We start from the raw sequence: 12,184 nt of genomic DNA, 5'->3' as shown, positions 1-12,184 counted from the left end.
TTTCAGTGTCTAGTTCTACTTGTTTAGAGACAGTAACTTCGTACAGAAATTGCCTGAAGCAGGATTAAACCGTCTACAAAACACGGTTCTGCTTAGGGCCATAAATATTTTTGAAAAATGCAAATGCAATTTAAAAAGCTTTAAAAAGTAAGGAGGGGGAGGGAGGGTGTGTCTCGCTTTCTTTGACTAATTATTTGAAACACAACGAGCTGACAGCTTTCTAAGATAGATTGCAGTATGGCTAACAGGCAATGAGACTGATATTCTTACAAAAGTACAGCAGACTGATGGAAATGAGCATCCTAGTTAAATTTGTTGTGTTGCAAACTTGCGTACAAAGAAGCTGATTGGAAATCCAAATTGTGAGTCTATTCATTTTATTTTGGAAGGAAAGGGTCACAATTTCTATTTATTGTTTAAAAGAGAGAGAACAATCACCAGTAGACTGTAAACTATGTTAGTAAGCAGTTTCATGCACTGAAAATGGTTCCTGGTGGTTCTATACTAAAAGGATGCTTTGTGTATCAAGATAAGAAAATTCAGAGTTCATTAAAGAATTAAGGAGAATAAGTAATCTTGTTTGGCTTGGACCAAGAATGATATATTGAAGTGTTTTGTTCTGCCTTTTTTTTTTTTCCTAATAGACCATTCAGAAAAGGTCAAGGAATCAAAAACATGTATGAAAAGACAAAAGGACATCTATCATTTATCTGAGTCAGAATTAATACTTCCTTTAGATGGTAACCAGCAGCGCATCCCATGAAATATTAAAATAAGTTAATCATATTCCCACCTAATCTACATATATTTACATGATCTTTTATTCTTGAAAGAATTAAAGAGCAGACCCTAACTTACAGCTGTTTTTATTCAGATGCACAATTGGTATTCCGAGCTCTACATGGATCTCAAGACACGATAATTTTCCATTCTTTTGAGTTTTTTCAGTCATAAAAATAATGGAGGGTTGCACAGATATTTTGTACTGTAGTCAATCACTGTATAAAAAAGATTAATCTGGGGAGCTGCAGTTAAGTTGTGTGCCAGGATTAATTACCCCAGCTCCCTACCCTAAGCACTAGAGCTTCTGACTTGTTGGATCTAGTTGGATCTAGTTCTGCCTCCAAAACAATTCTGGGAGCTGAATCCTCTACCCTGAAATGTTCAGTCATCAACTCTATAACAGGTGGGGATCAAAACCCATTATTTGAGTGGATGAGAGCCTGTGATGAGTCTCCACTGTCTCGGTGATCATGTTTTCACACAGAAGTTGTGCATAAGTGAGGAGGTAAAATCACCAGAGCAGTTGTCAGTAAATGCAGTGCAGTCTGAGTGAGCTAAGCAGGATCTCAGCATTGGCAGAAATATAAAGCTGCTTTTTGCACTTGAGTTTGCTGAGTTTTCTGCAGATGTACATTCCCAGCTAGTCCCTGTAGGAAAGGCAGAGACAACCTCTGCTGGTTAGAGAGACTTTTATCTAAAACTGTGAGGCTGAAAATGTCCCAGGTAGGTGTCTGAGTGAATTAGAAATCAGATTTGAAGAACTTACACTAACAGTATTGAAGAGTTGAATTTACATGCTCACTGTCTGCTTTGTTCTTTGAAAATGTTCTAAAAATGCTTTTGCAGAACTCAGACACTCACAAGGGCAATCAGCCCCACAGCTTTACCAAGATTCAGTTTTATACTATTAGAAGTAGTAACTCTTGATCTTTGTGCCATATTCCTGTGTATATGTATATGTACATATATGCACAAAACAAGGCTCTATTTCACAGATCTCTCTTCAGCCTCACAGCCCTCTTCCATTTCTGAGAGCTTGCAGAAGAGCAAAGACCTCTACTAGACCCTCACCACTGCTCTTAGAAAGCAGCTGTGTTTCACCACTATTTGCAAGATGGACAAACTTTAGCAAGCAGGTGTCCTGAATCACTCATCATTCTCCTGAAGGGAAACATCACCTGGTGCCCAAATCCTCTCGAGCCCCTCAGCTGGCTGCTCAAACACAGCTCTCTGTGGCCACCTCAGGGATCACTCGTTGGAGCCAAATAAATATTCCAGACAATGTTTTGTAGAAAAGGGATCAGGTTGATCCCATGAGAAACTGCATGTATGTGTTTACTCTTTCCATCTGGGCTTTTTATGGGTTGAATTTTTTTTTAAAAGGCAGATTTTCCCAACTCTTATTTAGTTCCCCTTTAGCGCATTGACAAAAGATTGCTGGAGCTTCAACAAAATTGTTTTAGAAATTGTGCCATTTCTCAAATCTGGTACAATATTAGAAAAGGTAGTTCTCTTCTACAGCCTATGTAACTATGAGGAAAAATACATCAGAAGATGAAACACAGCAGAGGACACTTGGGGGAACTAAGACACCATATTGTATACTTTGATGAAAAGACAGTAAAAGATTTGCTTTAGCCAAAGAAATCCCACCATGAATACTCAATTGAATAAACACTAAATGAATTCTGAGTGGGATTTTTCAAGGGTGCTCAATATTGACTTAACTCCACTTTCATTCACACAGAAGAGCAACCAGCAACTTCAGTGAGAGCAAAGTCTGGCCAGCAAAGCCTCCTGCCTGAGGCTGCTGAGGGAGGCAGGGAGGGAAGTATCCATTCCTGCAAAGAGCCTGCTCAGGATATTGGCAGTCCTCAGCACCAGATATTCATAAGTCAGCTGCTCATAACTGAGGAAAACACAGTTCTATTAATTTTCTTCATCCCTCTTGCCTACCTTGTTCCTCCTCACCTACCCTGCACCTCTTAACATGTGGAAACAATTGCCCTGCTGATGTCAGACACATCTCCACACTGTCCAAGCATTCCCAGTAACTGGAAGTGTGACCTGCTGCAGCAAGACTGTGCAAATTTAAAGTGATTCTAATCTTATATGAGCTACAGATGCTCAAATATGTACAAATATGCTCATATGTATGCTCAGAACTCCAGAGACTAGAGTTGCTACTGCCTCACATATTTCATTCCCTTTGATGCACAAGACAGTCCCTACACTGGGAGAACCCATTCCCATGCTCCCTGATTTCTTCCATGCTGTTTCTTTGTTTATATTTGATTCCTCCTTAAAGGAAGGCCTTGAACAATGAGGAGCAGGTAGTTCAACACTCTTCATCTGTATTCTCCAGCTTGGAAACAGTCTCAAGAGGAAAATATATGTTAATTGTGGGTTTTCATCTGCAGGCACCATGAACTTCAGAACACAACATTGTGATATTTTCTCCTTAAGCTGCAATGATAGATACAGGAATATGATGTGTATGTGCACACACACACATAGAGAAGATGAGATGGTGTTTGTTCTGGGATGTGAAATCCTGTAGTTTCTAGCCTTGACTTGGATAATCACAGCTTTTATGGAAATGATTTATATTACATCTTTTGATGAGTTATAAAAGAGAAACATACAGAGACACGCACAACCCTACTTTTACATATTCATGAATATGTTTTTATGCATTTAAGCCTCGACAGTGCCATGGCTGTTAGACAAAATAACTGTATGAATGACCTTGAAAAAAATAAAATAAATGGTGATAAATACAAAATGAGGCTGGGTCAGCAGCACAAAGGGCTGCAATGGAGGCAAGAGGCATTACTGATGGTTCCTAGATTTTGCTGAGTAACCTACACTTTCCCCTGGAGGTGGAGCACAGCGTGAGGCTCAGGCATGATGAGATCTCTGTGAATCCCTCCTTCCTTTCTGGGAGAGAGCTAAGGATAAGCCTTTAGGTGGAGCTCACTTACCACTGCTTTCCCTGCTGGACACAGCCAGCCTGGGCCAGCCCTGCAAGGAGAGAAAGCAGAAATAATCTCTGAGCTCGGGTTAATGGCCAGGCTCTTCACAAGCTAAAAAATTAGATTGGAGGTGTTGTGTGCATGGAAGCACAGGACGGTGGATGCACCCAGCACATTCCACTGGATGGCTGGAGAGGGCTGCACTGGGCTGTGGGACAGGGAGGGCAGACACTGTGATTGGGACAGGAGGGTAGGATTTGTGCTCAGCACAGGGAATCAGCTGAAAAGTGTGTGGTTCCTAATTCCTCCATCCTTTCTGGCATGCTGGAGAGTAGTAGCAGGAATAAGTGGAAGAAAACTCTATGCTAGCAGCAAACCCCAAATCAACTGGGGACTTCAAATAGTCACATTTCGTCTAACAAGGCCAGGCTTGGAAAGGCCCATTTGTTTCACACTGTCAAAGTTCTACCAGGCATCACAGGTAGGGTCTGTGTCAGCTTAGGAGGATGAAGAATGAGAGTGTCCTTGGTAGCATCAGAGGAAAGCTCTAGATTGCAGTAAGGGACAGGAATGGTCCTTAAATCTGCAAAACATGAAAAAGTCAAATCATTGCATTCCACTTTTCTTACACATGAAGCTGCCAGCAACATCAAACCCTACTCACAGAAGATCATGACATGACCGCAAATGTTGCCTACCATACTTTTACACTCAAGGGTTTCCTGGGGTAAGCAGATATTTGGGACAGCAAACTTTTACAGCAGCAACTTTACACTGAGGGCATCCTGCTGCCAGCTGTGGGATAGTGAGGATCTTGCACGGATATCAAAGAGTGATCAGGAGATGCTATTTTTCTTTCTTGCTTTTTAGTGCCTGCTTGTTTCAGCTGGATTCTCATAAGTTTCTCATTTTTTAAATCCACTTGTGCAAGAAATGCCCCCCAAACAACCAAATAGTTGAAGATCTGTGAAAAAGCACATTGTTTACTGACATGTTTCCCAGAAAAGACTTTATCGGCTGAAACTACATTTGTGCCAAAAGTCCTTCATTATTTTGTGATCTCTCACAACCAGTACCCTGACCTCCTTTTCGTGTATGTAAGAGAGGTTCTGGAAGGAAATCCAGTTGCAAGGAAAACAAATTTTAACAGTGTTGCTTCTTATTCTGTTACTATTTATTTTACTCCCCGGACCCTTGTTTTTTTTTACAGGATAATGCCTAATCACTATACCTACAAGCAACATTAGTAATTTAAGATGATCTCATAGGTCAGTTAGGAAGATTCACTGCCCCTTTCACATTGCAGGTCACTACTTGCCACTGTAAGCAGCTATTGAGATCAGCAATAACAAATTCCAGTGGTGCAGCATTACTCCAAATTGCACTGTAAATATTATCCTTTCTCTGGTTTTCTTCTACACTCTAAAAACGTTCAGCAAAACTTGACTAGAACATCCTGAAGACAGCATGTTATCCTGTGTGTTACACAGAATTCAGCAAGGATTTGGCTCTTGAATTAAGAGACCCAGAATCAGCCCTGTGTTTGACTTCCTACTGCAGGTGAAGAAGACCCAGGTAAGACAACTCAGCCTAAAGTCAACTCACCTGAGCAGACATTCGGTGTATATCTCTGGGTGAGCTGAGTAGCCTTCCAGCCTGATTGTCCTGACTAGATGTTTATGGTCAATAACAGGAAATTAGACACCTATTTCAGAAGTAGACATATCCTCTCCAGTTTGAATCTTCAAGGTGAATCAACTTATTTCTTTCTTTAAAAAGAAGAAAAAAAAAGAGGAATAATTCCATCACTCTAATTTATTATTTTGCCATCATTCTTATAGCAGAAATTCACAGATGCAGATCAATATACAGTACAGAAAAAAAAAAAGGAGAATTTTAACTCAAAGAACCCAGATCCATGTACAGCTGTACAGCAGCCCTGGAGATCAATAGGAATCACAGAGATGTTGTTAATGTAGTCTCTGCTGATATCCTCACAAATAAGATGAGGAAACATTGTCTAGATGTATTTTCTGAGAGGTGAGTAATACCTAGAGCAGCTGCCAAGAGTAGCTACTAACAAACGCTGTCCAAGTGTGAGATTGCATCAGTTCAGGCCCTTCACATTTCCACATTTTTGAGATGATGGAATAGAAAGGATGCCTATTGTGTTTGCATGAGGCATTAGGCAGGAGGGGCTGCAAATATAAATTAGTATTCAAAGCAATCCTGACAAATGGAAGGCACTGCCTAAAGCAAACAGAAGGGAGACCTGAAAGATGCAGCGAGACAGGAAAGAATAATCAGCAGTACAAATACAAACCTTCTCCAGGAGGAGATATGGGGATTATGGTGAGTCACAGCAGAGCATAAGTCAACATTATGTTGTTATGAGAAAGCTAAATGCAATACTCAGCAGCATCATGAGGTACCTGAAGCAACCCTTCTATTTTATTCAATGTTAGTGATGCTTCAACCAGAATAGTGGGATCACTTTTGAACTCAAGAAAGAGGTTCACTAACTGGGGAAAGTAAAGAGGAGAGAAATCCAAATACTCAGGGGGAATGATAACATTGCCTGCAAGAAAGAATTGAAGGAATTGGGCTGTGTAGTCTAGAGAGAAAAGGATAAGGGAAAAATCTGTTGAAAATATTAACATATGCAGCTGCAGGGATTAAACTCACAGTATCCATAATGAAAGAAATATTCTTGCCCAGAAAACATGGAAATACAGTAGGTGGCTGTTAAGACACATCCTTAGGCGCCTTAAGAAGTTTAGATAAATGTTTAGGTATAGCAAATCCTGCCTCCAGATGGTGCAGTTAATTAAATGACCTCTTTAGATTTTTTTCCATGCCCTGGTGTGTAACAGTGCATCATGACCATTTTGTCACAATATCTTTCTCTTGGGTAAGCTCCTGATGCATGACCTCCAAGGAGAGGGTTCAAACAATTGTGCCAGTAAACTAAGCAGAGGATGTCAAGGCTTTTGTATTTGGTGGAGGGACTGCTGCAGAAAAATTACATCAAAAGTACTGATTGGGAAGCAGAAAAGGAGAATCACTTGTGAGCTGCCATCAAAACTGAGCTAAAAAGACAGCAGAGTTACAATATTTATAAAAAGTAAATATACTGTGAATTTGTTTCACACAGCAAGGCAGCCTGCAGAGGCCTGGCAACATTTGGCACATTGAAGTGTAGGCTCAGGTACCCTATTTTTTCTGACTGTTCTTTGGCCAGAAAAAATCCAGCTCTAACTTGCAGCTGTGAGCATGAACTCTCAGTGCCTGCTGCAGATGGCTGTACATCAGAGATGGATTGAACCCATAGTGTTGAAGATGCCTCTCTACTTGTGCTTTTACTCCTTTTTTCCCTACTATTTATTTCCAGGAGTAGTAATTCTAAACAGCTATGCCAGTGGTCTGAAGTAGTGTCCAGACCATAAGAGGCTTAGGCTGTATAACTGTGAAGCTGTATAGGAAAGCAGATGGTCAAAAAGAAGGGGAAAAGGTGTTTTGAAACCTCACAAAGCAGTCCAAGAGAAAATATTTTGATGGGAATGAGTAGTGGTGAGCATAGGGAACTACAAATCAAAAATAAGAGGCAAATGCTGGCTCCATAGAGAACACTCATGGAGCTGCACTCCCGGGGCAGCCCTGTGGGGGTGACTGGAGTCTGCTAAAGGCAAAGAGCCAAGGTTAAGTGAAGCTGTTGGGTGAATCCCAGTCTTTCCCCGGGTGAACTTTGTTGTGTGTATGCCCCTGCTAAAGCACTACAGCTCTGAGATCCAATTCAGGAGGCTTCTGGGCAGCTTCACTGACTTCTGGTGTTGCACCATCACTTTTGACTGATCTGTGATGATTCCTCAGGCTTAGAGATGACATCCAGGATGAGTTGTTCTATCACCTTCCTGAGGATGAAGGTGATGCTGATGGGCTTGTGGTTTCCTGGGTCCTCCTTGCTGCCCTTTTTGAAGATGGGACTGATGGTGACTTTCCTCCAGAGCTCAGGCACCTCTCCTGGGGGATCACCTCCCTGACTCATGGGCAGTGCTCCCTGTGTCAGGGGCAGGAATGGAGATTTCTCCTGGCCAGGGCTGGAGTCCTCAGAATTGAGAATGAGATTATTTGGTGGCCAGGAAGCAAGACCATTATCAGGTTCTTGTTCAGGAAGCACTTTACAGTTGGTAGAATGATGAAGGCAGTCTATGAATGTTAGAAACTGTTTTTTAGAAATGATCCAGTTCCTGTCCATTACAGCATATAAACAGTTGGGCTTGATGATCATAAGAGGTTTTTTTCAACCTAAGTGATTCTATGATTATCTAGCCTTGGCCATTTGGGGAAGAATTGTCACGAATGCATAATGCCATCTTAAAATATAAACCTCAGAAACAGGTTCCAATGTCTCCAAGTTTAAGAAAGTCCTCAAATCCAAAAATGAGTGCCCTGGCCATATAAGATTTACTGCTTGCCTGCAAGATTATCCACAGAGGAAGAGTGGCCTGGGTCTGTGGAATCATAGAATGGTTTGGATTGGAAGGGACCTTAAATGTCCATCTCACTGTGCTTGGCATTATTAGGGCATGTCCCATTCACAGGTGCCATGCCTGTTTCTACAGTTGTTGGCCAACTCTCATCTGGAGCCCAGGACCCCTGGCATAGGCTGTTTTCATCAATACTTTTCAGAGGGGAGGGAAGGCAAATTAAAGCTATTCCTAATGAAGAAATCCATCAGCACTGAACATCTGCCATGACGATATTCCACATCTGGATCAATTAAATGTCACTTCCTGCACTGCTCTACAGTACCTGTAGAGGTGCCAGTATTTGTGTTCCTGCCACCATAAAGTCTTTCATGTTAGCTTTACCTACATCACCCTGTGTGCTGTTCACTGCCAAAGTCCTGTACATCTGCTACCTCTTCCTCAGGAACAGCAAACCATTGTGGATGTAGGCTTAGCAGCACTGCCATATCACCACTAGATGATAACTAGACAACAAAATTTCACAATCCAGTTGCGAAGGTGGCCACAGTTTAAAAAGGATTGCACAAGGGGAAAGCAGCTGTGGAAAATTCCAGACAGTAACTTGGGAGAGAAAAGTCAAACTCTTAGGCAGAGCAGAGTCCCCTGGTAGAAGACTGTCATGGTTTAGGGCATGGCCCTCCACCAACACAGAGCTCATATGAAGCCTGCATGGATTTAAAGGTCAATTTATCTCTGACCTTTTGATCAGCCTGAATAAATAGAGGCACTGCTGGCCAGCCCAGCTCTGCAACACAGTTTGCAGAGGTGCTGAACCTAGAAGAGGGTTTTATGCATAGTGATCTCCAGGAGCTGTGCTACTCCATGCTGTGCAACACCTGGTTCAGGGGGAAAGCTATACCTGCTTCTCAAGAGAATGATATTTTATAATGTAGCAAAAGCCAGTGTTCATGGGGACGTGGCTATTTTAGTTTAAAAGATACAGGCACATCAAAGTATCTCATTCCTTCATTAAGCAAGTTTGTGGTTGTACAATGTACAATCCCAGAGCCTCGTATGAAAATGTCAGGATTTTTTTCAGAAATACAAAATACCACATATATTTGCTAATTAATCCTAGTCTGTTTACTTTGCTTATCTCTACTATTTTCATTGGTCAGTCAATCCCAGGTGAAATGCTGACTTTTCTAATGAACTCAAGGTATTTGAAATCACTAACCAATATTGAAAAGGCCAGTTCTTCACAGTGTTGTCTCTACACATTCTTCAAGTACAAAAATATGCAAATACACTCAGTTTATTAAAATCTTACCTCAATGCCAAGGCATTTATGATTGTGAATTCAAAAGACTTGACTGATAGAACTGCTTTAATTGCTTCACTTGACTGACATAGACTAAAAGTCATATTTAATTGTCAAAAGAATTACCAGATGAGATATTTCTCGTACCTTTGTCCAGGTATTTCTGAACAGGTACCAGTTCCAGAAAGCACTGTGACTTAGACAAATGTCTGTCTGCTTGCACACGTTAAGGTTCTTTTCATTTAAAATCATACCTGAAAAGCAAAACAGTTTTTTTCACACACAATTGTTTTAGAATAGCAATAAAAACCATAAGAGGCTTTCACAAAGCAATCCCTGACACCAGCAGGAATTGCTCCACTGACTCTTGACAGTTACCAGAACAAGATTGCAAAATATATCAGTGATCAGCAACGTGTCAAGCAAAAACATGTGGCAGAAGCTGCAGACAAACCAGCCCCTCCCACCACAGTCTGCAAGACTAAAACCATCCAAACAATGAAACTTACTTTGTGACCTATCTCCAAAGTGGTGGGAACATGGTGGATGGATCACCCCTCAGCTGAACAAACCACAGGTACAAGAGCAGGAAGGAGTGTCACTGTTCTCAGAAAAATGCCACAGCAGTTTTCCAACCACTGTGGTTATGTTGCAGATTCATACAGGGAATGGGAGTAAAGGCTGAAGGGGTTCAGGCTCACACAACAGAAGAAGAGAATGCCAGTAATGTGGAACCAACCAGAAGTAAATAATGCAAACCAAGACAAACCAAAAGGATGTTTGAGAAGCAGGCAAGACTTCAAAAAGGGTACAGACCCAAATCAGTGCATGGTCTGATCCCAGATTTCCAAATATCTGACACATCCCCATCAGGTATCAACCATTCCCTAGACAGGCATGAGGGAAAGCAATGGCCACTGCATGCAGAAAGGAGTCCATCAGAAAAATGCACACAGTGGCTCAGGACAAAGACTTTAATCCCAACAGAGGAAATGCAGCAGAATCACCTTGATTTCTTTTTCTTTTTTTTCCATCTGCATGAAATGAAAATTGCCAGAAGATGGAGGATCACCGGAATCCTTCTCCCAAGCCTGCAACAGTAGGGTCAGGTATTGACCCTATTGACCATGACAAGCTTCTGTTTTCACATTGCAGCCTAGATGGTTGATATTCTAGATTCTAGATGATATTCTACATTCGAGGAGATATTCTGGTTCAAGGATCTAGTTCATGAAGATAGAGCCAGGACCAAGTGAGATCTTTAGGTAAAATAGTCAAAGTTGTCCTTGGCCCTGGCAATTCCATTCATTGCAGTCAGCAGCAACAAGAAACTATACATCCTTAAGCTGAGGAATGGGACAAAACAAGGAGCCCTGATGCTGTCAGGATGCTTGATCACATCAGTAAAGTAGTAGCACTTTAAAACACCCTGTTTGGTACTGATTTATTCTAAAATCTGCTATTTGTAAAATACAAGCCACATTAACTATGTGTTGGCTACCTCATGAAACCAAAATACTGATCATGAGAAATGTGAGAGAAGATTGAAAAATATTTCAATTTGAAAACTATTGTTCAGTGCCTGTATGGGACAGTAGTTAAAATCCTGATGTATCTAAACTAGTTTTTATGGTACTGAAACTAGAAGATTGGCTTCAACAGGAGATGTGTAAACATAAAATGAATACAGCAGCTTCATTCTGCAGAAAACAAAGAGACTTATGTGTGATCCTAGCTGCCCAATACAGAAGTCCTAATATAAACAAAGCACTTTTGCAAGTTGGTTATCAAAATAACCAAGCACTTCAAAAGGAGACACCTATAAAGTGGAAGACAGCAAGCAAAGATAGCCCTAAAAACTTCGAGAGACTAAAAATACCATGAATATGAAAAGCCCTGCTTATTGTCAGATCCAGATTCTATGAATTTTAAACTATTGTACATCTAGCAAGAGGATACATATGCATTTTTTAAATTGTTTAGAAGAGGTTTGTGTTTATGGAAATGACATAAAGGAGGAAGTATAAAAGGAAATTTGATGAGGAGCTGCACTTCGGAATTTATAGAGTAAATAAAGATTTTGGAGGTGGTTTAGGCCTGAAAAGAATGAAAACTGTATATAGAATAAAAAAGGAACATGTGGATGGAAAATCTAAATCAAGCTTCAGAGAATGGGATCAAGCCCTGACCTCAGAAGATTTAGCACAGAATGCTTTGGATTAAAATCAGCACTTGGCAATGCTGGGATTTTGAGTATTTAGAAAACACAGAGTGCAAAGGGCAATTATAAGATAAAAACTTTATTCTGGTCCAGCACACAGCTCATGTTGCTTGTGTCTGTGGGTGTATAAAATCTGTGCAATGACATTAAAAACTTTCCCATGCTAAAGGATCCTTTTTGCCCACTCAAGAAGGTGTTTCAGCTTTGTCCCAGGGCACTGAGGGGCACTGAGGATGAGCAGGACAGCACAGAGCTTTGCAGGGTAGTCCCAGACCTCCTGGAGGAGCAAGGAGCCTTGAACTCACAGCCTCCTGCTGCTTCTCAGGAGCAAATATCCTATGGTGAGTATAAAATAAACCCAGTGTAAGTTTCCAGGGAAGTTTTGTGTTGATCTCTCCCTTTCTCCTGGGTTAGA

The sequence above is a fragment of the Sturnus vulgaris genome, chromosome 2 (genome assembly GCF_052056855.1).
Source record: "Sturnus vulgaris isolate bStuVul1 chromosome 2, bStuVul1.hap1, whole genome shotgun sequence".
In the NCBI taxonomy this organism is placed as follows: Eukaryota; Metazoa; Chordata; class Aves; order Passeriformes; family Sturnidae; genus Sturnus; species Sturnus vulgaris.
The sequence above is the reverse complement of the archived record's forward strand: the minus strand, read 5'-3'. Positions refer to the sequence as shown.